This window comes from Suricata suricatta, chromosome 6 (genome assembly GCF_006229205.1).
Source record: "Suricata suricatta isolate VVHF042 chromosome 6, meerkat_22Aug2017_6uvM2_HiC, whole genome shotgun sequence".
Lineage (NCBI taxonomy): Eukaryota > Metazoa > Chordata > Mammalia > Carnivora > Herpestidae > Suricata > Suricata suricatta.
In genome coordinates, this window is record NC_043705.1 from 99,225,616 (window position 1) to 99,242,709 (window position 17,094).

The 17,094-nt window shown below is 44.4% G+C and overlaps 1 long non-coding RNA gene across 1 annotated transcript; it reads left to right on the forward strand.

Moving 5' to 3' along the window:
- The first annotated feature begins 2,525 nt into the window (after positions 1-2,525).
- On the forward strand, positions 2,526-5,723 carry LOC115293213. Its single transcript, XR_003909421.1, has 3 exons — positions 2,526-2,683; positions 3,788-3,896; positions 5,645-5,723. It is a non-coding gene; the product is annotated as an uncharacterized LOC115293213 (long non-coding RNA).
- Positions 5,724-17,094: the final 11,371 nt, after the last annotated feature.

Sequence of the window (17,094 nt, forward strand, 5' to 3'; positions counted from 1 at the left end):
TTCCAGGTACAAGGAATATAACACTCCACAGAACTGTCATGAGGAGGACCACTGTACCTGTTGTCACATCAGGCCTCGAAGGAGACACCACTGCCACTGTGCCACATCTTGACCATGCAAACACAGTCACCCCAGAAGCCAGACCCATTGCCAGCATTCTTGCCAGCAAAATATATCTCTTGAAAAGTTTCTTTCCTTGAGTTACTCTCTTCAGAATTGAAGTTTGCAGGACTGCGTCTGGTTGGCAGAAGATGAGACATGTGCCTTCATCCTTGTTGCAGGAAAGGCTGCAATTTTATTTGATTTTTCTAGGTTCTACCTTAGAAAAATGGGATGCATTTTACTTGAATTTATTTATTTGGGCTGAAATTATCTCAACCACAACAAAGGTGTTTAACAGGAACCGAGACACAAGAAAACGTGACCGATGTCTATAACATGTGGTGTACAAAGTCAGAGTCATGGCTTTGCAGAGAATCCCAGGGTTCAAACTCTAACCCTCTTGCTGCTAGCAGCTGTAAGACCTCACACAAGTCACCGTCAAAGCCTCGGTGGTCTCACCTGCCTCCTTGGGTAGGTATGAAGATTAAGTTAGTTTCTTGGATGCAATAACGTGTAATATAATATTGTGTGCACCAAGCAGGCATGCAATAAATGACAGCCATTGATATTACCAGTCTTTGGGATCTGCTATTGATGCATTTTTCCCTAAAGGAGCAAGGGGACGCTGAGGCATAAGGAGGCCAAAGGGCTTGTATAAAATTTGAGCAGAAACTAATGTGAAGACATGCTTCTGAGCTCACTGGTTCTGGGTCCAGCTCCTATCCCTGATCCTGGGGCCCATCACTTCTGTGTGCAATCAAAAGATGGTAGAAGTAATAAAGATCTCATGTCAGCTGGTTATTTTAGGGTGGGAAGGTCTAAAGTAAGTTTTACTTACCTCCCTTATTGTTCCCTGTGTTGTTGGAAAATCTACTAATGAGTACATAGTATTAAAATAAATTTTAAAAAGTTTTTAAATAGCAGTAAAGCCATTTTTATTCTGGGGAACAAAGATCTGTCTCATTCTAGGTTCTCCTCAAAGCTGAGTATGAGATGAAGATTTGGGAACAGATAGTTTATGTTGCAGGTGATTGAACTCTAACTTCTGATTTTCTTAAGTTTATTCAATTTTTTTTTGAGAGAGAGAGAGAACATATGGATGTGAGTGGGGGATGGGCAGAGAGAAAGAGAGGGAGAGAGAGAATCTCAAGCAGGCTGCATGCTGACAGAGCCATGCCCCATGAAGGGCTTGATCCCATGAACTGTGAAATCATGACTTGAGCTGAGATCAAGAGTCTTAACTGACTGAGCCACCCAGGGATGCCTAGCTCCTGGTTTTCTACTGAACCAGAAGTATTAATGATGAACATATCCCAAGTGTGGATCAGTGTCAAGAGTTTATTACCAGGGATTACCCAAATAACAGGGTACCATGGTGAAATGAATTTGGGAGATGCTGGGGCCAGAAGGTCTTTGTTTTTTTACTGCAGGACTTCTCCAGGGTTTTGTCCTGCTAACACACACTGAGACTCTCTTGAGAGGGACTCAGAGCACCATTCCCCACTGTTATCCTAAAATGACTTTGTAGGGTCAATACTCTGGGAGCATTTTGGGAAACGTTGGATGATCTCAGAGGTCATTTCAAACTATAAAGTTAGTGATTTCTGTGATCTCACTTAATCTTTTCCCCAAGTCGGCAAGATGAGGAACCATGTTCAAAATCATTCATCAAAACCAAGAAGGCAATTATGTGCAGAACTGGGACTCAAAGCCAGATCTTTGAACTATTCTTATTTTTTTTTTTCATGCCAGATACACAGAGTGAGGACAGCAGGCATTATGGTCAAATTGTGTCCCTGCAAAAGATATTATCCCCAGTACCTCAGAATGTGATCTTACCTGGAGCCTTTATAGAAGTAACCAAGTAAATATGAAGTCCTTAGGGCAGCCCTAATCCAAAATGACTTGTGTCCTTGTAAGAAGGGAAAATTGAACACAGATACTCATAGATGGAAGATGGTGTGAAGGCACAGGGAGAAAGCCAGGTGAAGGAGGAGGCAGAGTTTGAAGGTATGACACCACAAATGAAGAAACCTCTGGAGCTATGAGAAGCTGTAGACACCAAGGAGGACCTTTCTCTTACAGATTTCAGAGGGAACATGGCCTTGCTGCCACCCTGGTTTTGGACTTCTAGAATCCAGAGGTGTGCAACAATAAATTCCTATTGCTCTAAGCCACCCAATTTGTGACACTTTGTTACGACAGTTCTAGGAACTACTATAGCAGATGTGACAAGAGCCCTGGAATGTTGCTTCCAGGCTCCTTTTAAGTCAGACCCAAGTCTGGTCTACAAACACAGCAGGGCACCAGCCGGCCTGTAGGGAAAGCTAGTGCTTCTGTTTAACAGCTCAGAACAAGGAGAGTCTCCATGCTAACCTTGGACCCCATCTCCCTCTTCCCCTGTCTTCTCGCCTAGGCAGCAAACAAAAGAACTTGGAGGGTTGTAAACGTTTATAAACAAACAGAGCCCTTGAATGTTCACTTTCCAGTGTGGCTGGGCAGGGCTGTTTCTTTGTGCCGGGCTGCTGGGCCATGGAATGTGACCTCTCTCTGTGGGAAGAGCCAAGAGCAAGTTTGGCAGGTATGGAGCTGCTCCCAGTACAGACACCTGTTGCTTGAGTCTATTTGTGGAGACCTCCTGGGTGCTTACTGCCCCACTAGGCAGGGCTCGAGCCTCTGACTGTGTGACTCATTTCTGCATCATTGTAAGACCTTCCACTAATGTGTCCATCACAAGATACTAGGGGTGGGGGGCAAGAACTGATTTAATCCCCTCAATGATTCTATAAAATAGGCAGGGGACTCCCCTTTTACTAATGAGCAAACAGAGGCTCAGATGGAGGAAGGGACTCTTCCCACGGTCACAGAGTAAGTTTATGGTAGAGGAGAGACTCTCCTGAAGAAGAAGCCACTCGTTGGAAGAGCTAGATGTCCACCTGAGAAAATACACGTGCAAGGTAGTAGGTACCTGGCAGGCAGAGAAAAGAGCAGCTGCCCTAAGGACATGCTGAGAAATAGGAGCCTAGGGTCCGAAGAGCCTTGGCTTTGGCATTTGAATCAGGTTGCAATCTAGGCACTGCCAAATTCTAGCCAAGTGACTGGGCAACTTGCTTTCTGTGCCTCAGTTTATTTGAGAAATGAAGAAGATAATTGTACCTACTTCATTAGGTTGTTGTGACCATTGGATGACAGGAAACATGTATTTAACTTGGCATTGCTCTGTGGGAACCTGTGAATAAAAAACAGGTATCATTGCGGCAGTGTTCATTCACAGCCTCCTGTCACCCTGAACTTTTGCCTGAAGCCGGCCTGGTGCATGCTGGTCCCTCTGTGGTAGGTAGGTTCAGCTTTGGAAAGAAGACATCACGCTGATGCGGGATGGGCAGTGGCTGTGGGCCAGGAAAGGCCCTTGGCAGCTTGTGGGAGCTGGGAAGCAAGAGGGGACCTCAGCCCACAGAGGCGATTTCTACATTTTACTTTAAGGGCCTGTGAACAAAACAAAACAAAACCTGGTCCGAACTTTCCAAAATGCTCTCAAGTGCTGCCAAGGCTGGATTGGTTTTCTGAGCCACACTGAGGCAGCCTCATCTCCTACTCCCTTCAGAGGAAAGGACTGTGACCTTTTGGGGGCAAGAATCTGTCTTGAGCAATGTAGAAACTGCTGGGTTATGCTTGCTTCCCCAAGGAGGCTCCTGGCTCCCACCCCTGTGCCCCTCATGCTGAGATGCTCCAAACAGCGACCAGGAAAGAGGGTTTGGATAAAATGCAAGGTGAAGAGGTCCGCTCTGCTGCAGGTGATTAACCCCATAGCCCCTCAGTGTTGAATAAGAGGGCCAAGTCCTTGGACTGTTCAGTCTCTGGTAGAGATTTCTGTTCCCTGCCTGCCCCCCAGCACAGATCTCACAGTGACACTCACTACTTTCAGTCTTCCATGGCTCCTTATTGCCTCTACTTTCTAAGATAAAGTTAAAATTTCTTAGACTGCAATTCAAGGCCCTTGAGGGGCTGGCCTCAGAGTTCCTCTGCAGCCTGTCCCTTCTGGGGACATGAACCCAGGCCAGCTTAACCCTGGACTAGCAGTTCTGCAGAAGCACCTGGGGATTCTACTCCATCATGCCTGTGGGAAAGACTGGTGTAGTGGAGACAATGGTAGGTGGTCCATATGTAGCTGTTGAGTCAAATCATACTTTATTTTCCTCTCTAGTCATCTTTACAAAACACAATAAAAATAAAGACATAGGCAAAAGTAGCTATGAGAAATCAACCAATAGCTCTGGGATGGAATATTCCACCTACCCCTAGGCTCCATCACACTATGCCCCCTACTCTGCATTAATCACTTACTCAGAGAATGGGGTCTATGGAAGGAGCCTGGGAATATCAGAGAACGTGGAGGGAAAACAAGATTTTGCAAGAGGGCACCTTTCTTTTCTCTGTAGGGGACTGAGTCATGTTGACTCTGATTTGGTGGCTAAAACCATTTTGGATGTAGAATTCTTGAGTCAGGAAAAAAACCCATTAGCCCCAGTAACCTTATGGTGTGAGCTATAGTAAGGTCTCTCTCACTTCTCATCTGGGGACATTTTTGCCCCCCAGGGATATTTGGCAATGTGCAATGTCTATAGATGACATGGGGTGCTCTTCCCCAGGTCATGATTCAATGCCTCCTCAGAGAGGTTGTCCCTGTCCATTCATAGTTGCTATCTATGGGAATCACTTTACTTAATATTCTTCATAGTACTAACAATATCTGAAATTATCCTATGGGTCTGGGTACTTGTCTGTGTCCCCCACCAGGAAGTAAGTGCCATGAAAGCAGGACTCCTATCTGTCTTGTTAGCCCCTACATCCCAGTGCCTAAGGCAATGGAGGTGAGAGGAAGCTTTCATCCTTGGTGGAGGAGGCCTGTGTCTGCTCATCCTCACCTATTCATCCTTCACCACCTGTCTACATTTCACTTCCTTAGACCCACGTAACTCCTTCCTTTTGTGACTCCTCTTAGCACTCTATAATGCTGATAGACTTTTGTCTACTCTGTTGTGCCATTTGGATTCTGCGGACAGTGTGTTAAGCCTTCTGCCCTGCTGTATTCTCCTGGGGGACAAGGACTGGACTTTACCTCTAGTTGTATTTCCTGATTTCCTCCCACAGTTCACATGGCACAGAGTGCTGCCTGGATATCTGTCAATGTCTGTTGCATTCGATTCCACTTGGATTGCCTCCCTAGCACGGACAGGGAGCTTTCTTCTCCTTGGGGGTCTTCAAGGTAGAGATCTAGTCTTTAGCAAACCAGATTTCACACCTAGTGAATTCTCAAGCACGCAAGTGATTGTTAAGGCAAGAGGTTGTTGAGTCAGGCTATTGTTTGAGCTCCTCTCAATGTATATTCTCGGCAGAATCCGAGAAACCATGAAAAGATGAGTAGGGCACTGTGGAAGTTGTAAAGTTCCAAGCTATCTGTGAAATGTGGTTTCTGATCTTCATGCATTTGCTTTTCTAAGTTGGCCTGAACAATGTTCTCAGATTCTTTTTTTTTTTCTAGAATAATTCCATGGAAGAATGGGAAGCATTAAATTCAAGAGAGCTAGAGCTGGAAGAGACCTTCCAAATACACCAACCCGACTCTCCTTAATAAAAGCCAAAGAGGGGGAAGCTCCAGAGTTGTATTCACACAGGAGTCGGGGGGGCAAATGTGGGGAGCCATGCTGGCCTCTGGGCCCTTGGCCCATGTTGTTTTCATTGAAAGGTGAGGCCCTTGGTCCCAGCAGTTCTTGTGATGCTGTTACACAACATGTTTCTTTTCCCAAACTGCAGGTTCCAATCCTTTACTCACCCTGGCTGGTGGGAGGGGTACCTGTTTCCATGGCCTGCTTTCAAGGGCATCAGGAAATCTCCCCTTTCTCCTTCCCCACCCCAGTCTCCCAATCTGGCCAGTCACTGGTGCCAGAAATTGCACCATCAGAGACAAGTTACTCTATTATTTTTTTTAAGTTTACTTATTTATTTTGGGAGAGAGAGAAGCAACAGGGGAGGGGCAGAGAGGGATGGGGACAGAGGACCCGAAGTGGGCTCTGTGCTGACAGCAGAGAGCCTGATGTGGGGCTCAAATTCACGAACCGTGAGATCATGACCTGAGCTGAAGCTGGATGTTTAACTGACCAAGCCACCCATGAACTCCAGAATGTGTCTTTAGATCAGAGGTGGCCACCTCAAATGCCAATGGGGACTGAGCTGGCAATAGAAAGGTGAATTGGCACACAGGTGGGTCTGTGGGGGGCTGGAGAGAGAGAGAGAGGCCAAGTCCAAAGGGCCTAAAGCGCAGCCGTGACTCTACACCAGCCAGAGGGACCAGATTCTTTGTGCTTTCAGGAAATGTGAGTTTTTTCTTCATTTGAACTCTTCTGAATTTTAAGAATAGGCAATGACAACAACAACAACAGCAACAACAAAATTGAAGGACTGTCTGGCTAAAAAACCAACCAAACAAAAGCTCTCCCTCTTCAAGTTGGATTTTATTATTAGTAGTATTTTTGCATAGAAGTATGCAGTCAGTCATCTGTAGTTCCTTCCAATGAGGAGGGGATGAGAGAGACCAAAGAAATAAAATATTTTTTCAGGAAACTCCATGGAAGCCAAATCTGAGTGGCCAGTACAGAACCAGGAGTAAGGGGAGGCGAATGAGGTGCATGGGGTGCAAACATTTAGGGGGTTCTCACTCTCAGGGTTGCCCTGAACTTGCATGAGGAGCGAGCCCTTCCAAGCTCTGGGGTGGGGGAGGGGTGTGCAGCAGAGAAAGGAGGACCAAATATGAGTCAGAAGAACCCTATCTACAGGTCAGATTGAGTGGAAAAGACCCCAAGGTGAAGGCCGCAGGAGGCCGGTCTTGCCAGTCTGCTCTGACCTCCCTGCCACAGAGGGGGCTGGGCAGAGTGGGTCCTGTGTTTAGCACCACTGTTTGCTTCCCTGATGTAGCCACACCCTCTGAAAGACTCAACTCAGTCTTGCCCGGAGTGACCTCAGTGGAAAGTGTGAGAAAGCAAGGAGCAGTGCTTGTCTTTAAACTCCAGACCAAACAAGGAAACTAGTTCTCAACACTGTGCCTGGGTCTAGGGCCTCAGTCTCCTTGATTGTCCAGAACTCCCCCCACCCCTCCGAGCTGCCAGGGACCATTTGTGGTGGGGGAGGGCGGGGGTGTCACCTCAGAAGCCCCAGGAGCTGGGCATCCACACTGCTTCCTGTGAGCTCCGTGGGGGGCAGGGTAGACTTGTTGCCCTTGAGGTGCTGTCCTAGTTCATTCAGACGAGGGGGAGGCTGGGCCTTTGCAGGACATGGCCTCCCTGCCTCCTGAGTGGAGCTTAGCAGGGATCTGGAAGAGCCCGACTCTGAGTAGCTCCTCCTGCTGCCTGTTTGGCTCTCCAGCCAAATGCCTGTGGTTTCAGTCCAGTGTTGGGGACAGCTGGGTTTGTTTTGGTGTTAGGAATGGGGGAGGGAGGGAGGGAGGGAGGGATGTGGTTTTAACATTGAAAAAATAAATTGTTTTAAGAGAGAGAGAGAGAAGGCTTCCAGCAGGAGCCCTTGAAGGCTCTAACCCTGCCTGGCCCCTCACGATGTCAGAGAATCAACGCCTGGTGCGAGCCAGCAGTTAGCAGGCGGCCCCAGGGAAATGAGCAAGCAACAGCACAGGGGTGAGACCATTGATCCCCAGGATGTTGGGAGGGTCCACATAGTCCCTGGGCCCGCCTCATGACATGGGTCCTTCCTGCCAGCTTGCTGTTTTTAATACCTGTGGCAGGTACCTTTTTAAACATCCAAACCCTGGGGTGGCTGCTTGAGGGAGCCAGAAGGGAGGAGGGACTCTGGGGGGCGGGTAGGAGAGATATGACAGCTGTCTGCAAATGCTGGATGTTGCAGAAGCTGTCAACTGGAAATGGGAAACAAATGGACTTCTCTGAGACCCCAGACTTTATAATTAGGAGTCAGAGGTGAGGCTGAAGAAGACACATTTTCCTGCTCATATAGGCAAAACCACACCAGACCCAATTATTTTTTTGAGTTTATTTATTTATTTTGAGAGAGAGAGAGAGAGAAACAGAGAGAAAGCGAGTGAGCAGGGGTGGGACAGAGAGAGGGAGAGCAAGAGAACCCTAAACAGATTCCACACCAGCAGCATGGAGCCCGATGTGGAGCTTGAACTTACAAACAAACCATGAGATCATGACCTGAGCTGAAACCAAGAGTCAGATGCTTAACTGACTAAGCCACCCAGGTGCCCCAAACCCAACTATTTTTTAAACAATCAGGGATGTCCGCTGACTGCTGTGTCCTGTCTCAGTCACTTCCTTGGTGAAGGCTTTAATGAACCACTCCCCATGGCCCCCAACTGAGTGTGATTCTCTGCCCAGTTATTTTGTTCATTTCCTGCAATTTACTTATCAAATTCAATACACATCACACTTATGCCTGCTTACTTGTTTATTTTCTGCCTACCAGTCTGGTAGCTTCACAAGGGCAGAGATCTTTATGCCTTGTTCATCCTAGCACAGGGCTGGACACATAGTAGCTGTCACCTGAACAAACGAAGAGTGGATGAAAACTTCAGGAGGAGATAAATTCCCTACCACTGGAAGGACTTGGGCAGAGGCTGAGTGTCCGATGGTCAGGGATGCTAGAAAACCCTCCCCCCTCTTCCATGCACTGGCTCACGTTATGCTGGCTGCTGTGACCAACAGACCCAAACTATATAATGGCTCAATCATGAAAGAGCTATTTTTTGCTTATGTAACATCTCTGCTGGGTATTTCTGATGGAAAGGCAGCTCTTCTCTAGAAAGTGGTTCAGGGATTGGGGCCCCTTTCATCTTGTGGTTTCATCATCTTCAGTATGTGGCTTTTTAGGTCCACATGCTCAATAGCATCGAGTAGTTAGGGGAAGAGGTAACTGAAGGCCATGCCTGGGAGAAGGACATATTCCTTCCATTCACATGCCACCGGCTGGAACTCCAATGTCTCTAATTACGAGGTTTGGGTCATGGTCCAGGACAGAAGGGAGATGAGTTTGGTTCATAATCCGTCAGGCTGAGCCAGGCCTGACTGGGCGGCAGGTGGGATCAGGTGGCTTTCGTGAGCCTCTCCAGTTTCCAGCACTTGTGTTTGAAGGTTTGTATTTCCCTTTTGCAACAACTTAGCACATAAGGGGAAGTCAGGTACTTGTCACCTCTCTTTCTTATCTAGCTTTCTAATTCTTTTTCTTTTTCTTCCTTCCAAGTTTTTATTTAAACTCCAGTTAGTTAACACAGTATAACATTAGTTTCAGGTGTAGGATTTAGTGGTGCATAACTTCCACACAACACTTGGTGCTCATCACAATAAGAGTCTTCCTCAATACCCATCACCCATTTCCCCAGTGCCCCACCCACCTCCCCTCTGGGAACCATCAGTGTGTTCTCTATAGTTAGGAGTCTGTTTCTCGGTTTGCACACCCCCTTTTCTTTTTCCCTTTATTCATCTATTTTGTTTCTTAAATTCCATATATGAGTGAAATCATATGGTATTTGTCTTTCTCTGACTGACTTATTTTGCTTAGCATTGTACTCTCTAGCTCCATCCACGGTTTTATAATCTAATTTTTTTCTTTTGCTCAAGAATTCCCTTGGGCATTTTTGGTGTGTCATCATGGACAATGGGAACATTTGCTTAGGTGACCACAAAAATACCCAAGTCAGACTGGCCTGTGCAGGAGCCCCAGTTCCATCACTCCCTGGGTATGTGGTTTTGGACAAGTGATCCCACCTTCCTGTCCCTCTAGTTCCCCCTCTGGAAAAAAGGACAATGGCATCAGTAATATCTACTTTATAATACCGTGAGGCTTAAGAGAACAGAGGTGTACCATTACACCAGTCCTGAGGATCTAATTTTCATCAACTTTTTAAAGTTTTCGCAGTCAACCTATGAAGTAGACACTATTATTAGCTCTAGTTTTAAAGAAGATAACACGGATTCACTGAGAGAGAAAGCAGTCTTCCTGAAATCATGCTGCTAATGCATTGGGAACAGGGTCTTGAAGGAAGTCATCCGATTCTAGAGTCCACAGGGCATGTAGAAGATGATGGCCATCGTGGGTACCACGAGGTTGACTTTTTGTGGTTATCATTTGTTCCAGAGGCTGATTCAGTTCTGGGCTGACTTATAATAATAGTCATGATTTGCAAAACATTTCACAGTCTATAATGTACCTTTATGGCTCTTAGCTTAATAGTTCTTCAACATGACTTTGAGGTACTTTCACTGCGGTATTCCTTTTACTGAGGATTAAAAATGAGCCTCAGAAGGCATGAGTCACCAGCCCAAGGTCACACAGCCAAAACTGGTGGAGTTGGCTCTCAAACTCTGACAGACTCTTCTTACAAAGCTGTTGTGCTGGCTAAATTCAAGTTAATATTTGTTAAGCACTTAGAATGGTGCCTGGCACATAGTAAGCCTGAGGTAAGTGTTCATTAAGTAAAGTGATTGAATAAATATTATACCCTGCTGACCTCTTCACAAAACTTTCTCTAGCACCTGCTACCATCTGGGAAGTTAGGGGAGAGCTGTGCCTGTGAGCCCAGGGCTCTTGTCCCTCCCCCACCCCCAGCACCCCTGGGCCAGTGTCCTTAGGCTGCCTCTTGGCTGGGCTGGTCTGTTCACCTTCTCTCCTCACTCTGGTATGCACTTCTGACAGCTCCCCATGATATAGGCTTATCCCCATAGTTAAAAAAAATGACTTCCCATTGTCCTTGCTTGTTATAGCCTGATGCAATCATCTTCTGGAAAGGTGATGTTAGTAAGCAGTGGTCTAATGGGTCATAGTGACATCTCAAGTAGCTTATTTACTTTCTTACAGGGGGTTCCAATTAACCTAAAGGAATATGGAGTGGCAGAATTTCAGGCCTCTGCACAGGCCAGTTGGAAAGACACTTTTGGATGAGAGGGCCTGAAACCACACCACGGACACCTGTTAAGGAAGGGTCAAGACTGATCAGGGTTTACCTGAAGGCCCTACTGATGAGGGTTTGAGACACTTCCTTTTTGCTCTGCCCACTTTCTCAAAGCTCTTCCTTAAGTCGCTTTAGCAAATTCCTAACATTCCTTGTCAAATCAGGCCCCAAATGACTTCTAACTCATGTTTTCAGTGGAACAGACCCAGAAATTCCCAAACAATGAGGAAATGAAGTCAAGACACATGTATACATTTATCCAACAAGTTTTACTGAACCTCTATTATATGTCAGGTTCTGTTCTAGGCACTGAGAAGGCAAGGTGAACTAGCCAGCCATCCTCCTGAGGCCTTTGAGGGGGTCTGTGAAATGTGGTTCTACCTTTCAAACCCAAAGTGGGAGCTATACCAGGGGATCCCCTAAAGTCTCTTGGGCTTTAAGATCTATGCTCTTGGGACATGACAACCTCCTACTGTGGTAGTTCAAAGAACTTCCTCCTGCAAGTAAAGACTCAGGGTGCCTGGCTGGCTCAGTCGGTTGAGTGCCTGACTTCAGCTTGTGAGTTTGAGCCCTGCATCAAGTTTGCTGCTCTCAGCATGGAGCCTGTTTTGGATCTTCTGTCCCTCTCTCTCTCTCTCTCTGCCCCTTCCCTGCTTGTGCTCTCTCTACCAAAAATAAATGAATCTTCAAAAAAAAAATACAAGTAAAGACATCATAAATACATCATGAAGATGGGTTGTGTCTGAGGCTTCCAGCCATATCTTGATATCTTTGTCTTTTCTTCTCTAGTGGTAGAGAATGGCTGGGCATTTGGCTCCAGAGAATAAAGATGTTATTTTCTGTTATTATTATTATTTTTCCTTTTGCAGCTGAGAGCAGCCACATAGCTAAATTCTGACAATGAGATGTCAACAGAAACACGGGTACAACTTCTGGTTATGCTCCATTTCTTCTTCTTGCAGACAGCAGGGATGTGGTGATGAGCTTTCTTGGGCCATGGGGATAAAAGCACTCCTCCCTGGGGAGGGTGGAGCAACAAGTAATTTTATGTTTAAGCTAGTGATATTTGGGGGGCCACCCTGTAGCACCTGATTAGCTCTGTCTGCTAGTAAGAAAGTGGATGGGGTGCTTGGGTGGTTCAGTCGGTTAAGACTCAGACTTCGGCTCAGGTCATGATCTTGAGACTCAGTCGATTAAGCCTAGGTCTTCAGCTCAGGTCATTTTCTCTCGGTTTGTGGGTTTGAGACCAGAGTCAGACTCTGTGCTGACAGCTCAGAGCCTAGAGCCTGCTTCGGATTCTGTGTCTCCCTCTTTCTCTACCCCTCCCCCACTCGCACTGTCTCCACGCCCTCCTTTAAAAAATAAACATTCAAAAAATAAAACAAGTAAGAAAGTGGAGTTTTCTGTTCATTTTAGCTTCATGTATTTTGAACTTTTAAAGCAAACAGTTATGTATTTAAAATTACCATGTGTGTGTGTGGGGGGGTGTCTGGGTGGCTCAGTCAGTTAAGCGTCTGACTTCAGCTCAGGTCATGATCTCACGGTTCGTGGGTTCGAGCTCCAAGTGGGGCTCTATGCTGACAGCTCAGAGCCTGGAGCCTGTCTTCAGATTCTGTGTCTCCCTCTCTCTCTGACCCTCCCCTGCTCATGCTGTCTCTCTCTCTCTCTAAAATAAATAAAAGCATTACAAAAAATTTAAAAAATAAAATAAAATTACTATGTCGTCTTGAAGACTTGACCCTTTGTCACATTGAAATGTCCCTCCTTACCTTTAGTATTGCTTTTTTGATTTGCAATATGTTTTTCCTGGTTCTTCATTTGTTGAGTAATTTTGAATTATATCCTGGATATTACAAACACTGCATGGTAAAGACTGTGGAGTCTGTTATATTCCTTGAGTGTAGATATTTCTGCTTCAGCTGTCCATTACCTCAGTTAAACTCCAAGTGCAAATTCTTGCCTGTGCTTTTGGTTTCAATCACAAGATGCTATGCATCTGCTTAGTGCATGCCTGGGACAGGGCAGAGGTTTTAAAAAGAGTTTGGGGGGTGCCTCTTCTCTGAACTTCTCTTTCCTTTTTTTATTCTTTATGCAATTCTTTCATTAAATATTTACTTAGAACAAACATTTTTTTAAGAGAAGATGTTTCTTTTTTTTTAAATAATAGTTTATTGTCAAATTGGTCTCCATATAACACCCAGTACTTCTCCCCACAAGTGCCCCCCACCATGACCATTACCCCCTTCCCCCCCCTCCCCTTTCAGCCCTCGGTTCATTTTCAGTATTAATAGTCTCTCATGATTTGTGTCCCTCTCTCCCCAACTATCTTTCCCCTTTCCCCTCCCTATGGTCCTCTGTTAGGTTTCTCCTGTTAGACCTATGAGTGCAAAAATATGGTATCTGGGGGCACCTGGATGGCTCAGTCAGTTAAGCCTCCGACTTTGGCTCAGTTCAGATCTCACATTCGTGGGTTCGAGCCCCGCGTTGGGCTCTGTGCTGACAGCTAGCTCAGAGCCTGGAGCCTGCTTCTGGTTCTGTGTCTCCTTCTCTCTCTGCCCCTCCCCCTCTCATGCTCTGTCTCTCTCTGTATCAAAAATAAATAAAACATTAAAAAAATTAAAAACATATGGTATCTGTCCTTCTCTGCCTGACTTATTTCATGTAGCATGACACCCTTGAGGTCCATCCACTTTCCTACAAATGGCCAGATTTCATTCTTTCTCATTGCCATGTAGTACTCCATTGTGTCTATATACCACATCTTGCTGATGCATAAGAGCACATGTACCCCAATGTTCATAGTGACACTTTCTACAATAGCCAAATCATGGAAAGAGCCTAAATGTCCATCACCTGATGAATGGATAATGAACTTCTCTTTCCTAAATTTGTTTTTCACAAAAATTTTCTTTGAGAGAGAGAGAGAGAGAGAGCACAGGCAGGGGGGTGGAGCAGAGGGAGAGAGAGAATCCTATGCAGACTCCACCCTCAGCACGGAGCCTGATGTGGGATCATGACCTGCGCCAAAATCAAGAGTCAGACGCTCGACCCACTAAGTCACCCAGGCCTTCCTATTTTTTTTCTTCACTGTCTTCCAGCTTTTCTTGCCTAGTTTCTGCTCTTTCAGGTTGAAAAGAAGGGGGTTTTCTTTGGAGTTTTAGCTGCTTTCACGGCACACCACTCCTGCGGTCTCACTTAAGCTGAAGTTACAAAAGTGGAAACTTTCTTGGTGCTGATCCATTGTTGCAAACTTTGATCTTCCTCCAAAATATTCCTGTTTTTGTTTCACCTGCTGACAGTTGTTTGTACATACATTCTCCAGAGTTTATAGCTGTTATTTGCATGATGGTCTGTCTGCTAGGAGTTTAATTTGCACACCAGAAATGGAACTCTCAATTACCATTTTTTTCTTGGCTCTTAAAAAATTTTTTTTAATTTGAGTATAGTCGACACACAATGTTATATTAGTTCCCAGCATACGTTATAGTGATTTAACAACTCTATATGTTATGCTATGTTCACCATAAGTGTACCTGCTACCTGTCCACCATAAGACTCTATTACGCTACCATTCACTGTATTCTTTATGCTATACCTTTTATTTTTGTGGCTTATTTATTCCATAACTGAAAGCCTGTATTAACTCTTTATGCATGTATCTCAAACTAAATGAAAGAATCTAAAACTCCCGAACTTATGTTATGAGACATCAACTTAATGGCATATGGTGCAGACATTAAAAACAAGACCAAAGGGGCACCTGGGTGGCTCAATCAGTTAAGCCTCTGACTTCGGCTCAGATCATGATCTCACGTTCTTGGGTTCAAGCCCCATATCGAGCTCTGTGCTGACAGCTCAGAGCCTGGAGCCTGCTTCTGATTCTGTGCCTCCCTCTCTCTCTGCCCCTCCCTGCTCATGCTCTGAATCTCTCTGTCTCAAAAATAAATAAAACATTAAAAAAATTAAAAAAAAACAGACCACATAGCAACCAAAAGCCATATTTGTGATTAATGAAATTTGCCTGATATAAAATCATATCTCAACTTTGATTACAGCTGTGTAAAAATTTATGAATACATATAAAAAATAATTGGAAGAAAGCTTGAAAAAATGTGAAAATGCTTTACTTTTTTAATACAGTTGCTTTTCTTTATATATTAAAACATTTCTCTTGTGTGTGCAAACAATTTCAATACTGTTAAAAATAATTTAGGGAGAGAAAAATTAGATGGAAGCACTATATTGCGTTTTGAACATAGTATCGGAGGAAAGGGAGATGAAGCAAAGTCTGATTCTAGGCAGTGGACAAAGTGTCACTGGGCTGAGGTTTCCAGACACCAGCCAGGTTTGGAAACCACAAGTGCCTTGGGATTTGGAACACATCCCCTTTTCTCTGCGGGCCAAGTCCTTGCCCTCATGGGAAGTGTAACTAACTGCTTTGTAGACAAGTAGCCCGGAGCAACTCCAAAAGTCATAAACTTCAGCTGGGTCCTACAAACCATGGTGATACATTTAAGGAAGTGAACCAGAAACATATGGATTAAATTTTGCCTAAAATTACATAGAGGTGTTAGTAGACAGAGAAAAGCATTCTCAAGGAAACAAGTATGTTTAGGCATTCTTTACCCAAATCCCAAACATTTGAGAGATGCTTTTGAATTTTCTTAAAAACAAAACCAAAACAAAACAAACCATCCTGACGTTCAGAACTTGAAAAGCAAGCTGAATTAGGAAGTCCTTTCCATTGCTGGTCCTCAGCCACTATTTCTATATAATAAAGGATTTTCTGGGTATAATACTGGTGCAGTGGAGGTCCAAGGAAAAAACATAGTCTGTATCCCAGATCTGTCCTTTGCCATTTATCACCTCTGGGAACTGGAAGTATGTTTTCATGCATGAGCTTTAGTTTCCTCATCTGCAAAAAGGGCTTTATACCTTCTTTTCAGAGTTGTAAGTAAGAGAAAATGCCCACAATGTCTTGTCTAAAATTTCTGGCCATACTTATTCCTTGATAAGTCCCTGGCATTATTATTATTATTGCTAAGTAAATCTCTCCGTGTAGTATAGGGCTTTCCTCATTCCTTTAACATATAGTAATAACTTCATTCTGGCTAAACTAGTATTTAATTTATTGTTTGCATTAGAAGCAGGGAGAAGCTGAGGACTGGGCTAGAGAATTGGTTAAATATGCTATTTTTAAGTCATCAGAACTAGGTTCACATTCTGCCTCAACTAGTTAGTGATAATTGACTTAGTCAAGGTACTTAAATTCTTTTTTCATCTTTAAAATGGGGACAGCAGTACTTGTCTCTTGCTATTGTGATGATGAAATTAAACAGTGAATATAAACTGATCAACATATTCCTGCATGTAGTAATTGCTCAAAAAATGGCTACCATCTTCCTCATCATCCTCATCATCAATGTTCTATTAGATGACAAATAGTCTTTCCTTTCCTTACTCTTCTTAAGAAAGTAAATATCCCAGTCTACTTAGTTACCAAAAATGACATCTAAAATAAAACACTACATACAAATACATAGATACTTGTCTTCTTCTTTCTCTTCTTGAGTCACCTTTCCTTAATATTACTTTTCAAATTTGCCCCAGGAAGGATTTACAGTTACAGTTTGCTGGAAAGATGATGTCTAACTACAGATTTCTTATAATTCAATTCATTATCACCATGGAATTGAAAAGCTTTGTTAACATAGTGAAAGATCATTGAATGAGCCAATTTCATGCCTAACTTGAAGCTTGGGTTGCTTGGGCCCTAATTCTACAAAAGAAGCAGAAGACTCCAGGTGTAGATTTACCTTCTGTATGTCCTTGAGAAGTCTGTTAGAAGCAGCCATAACATGTAAGGGTGAGAGGGCATCTTAGAAGCAATATTTGACAGATATTTATTGATCATTTGCTCTGTGCTCAATGCTGTGCTAAATGAAAGGACTCAAAAGGAAAATGGATAAGACACAGTCCTTGACTGCAGGGAACACACGAACCAAATAGAATATTAGAGG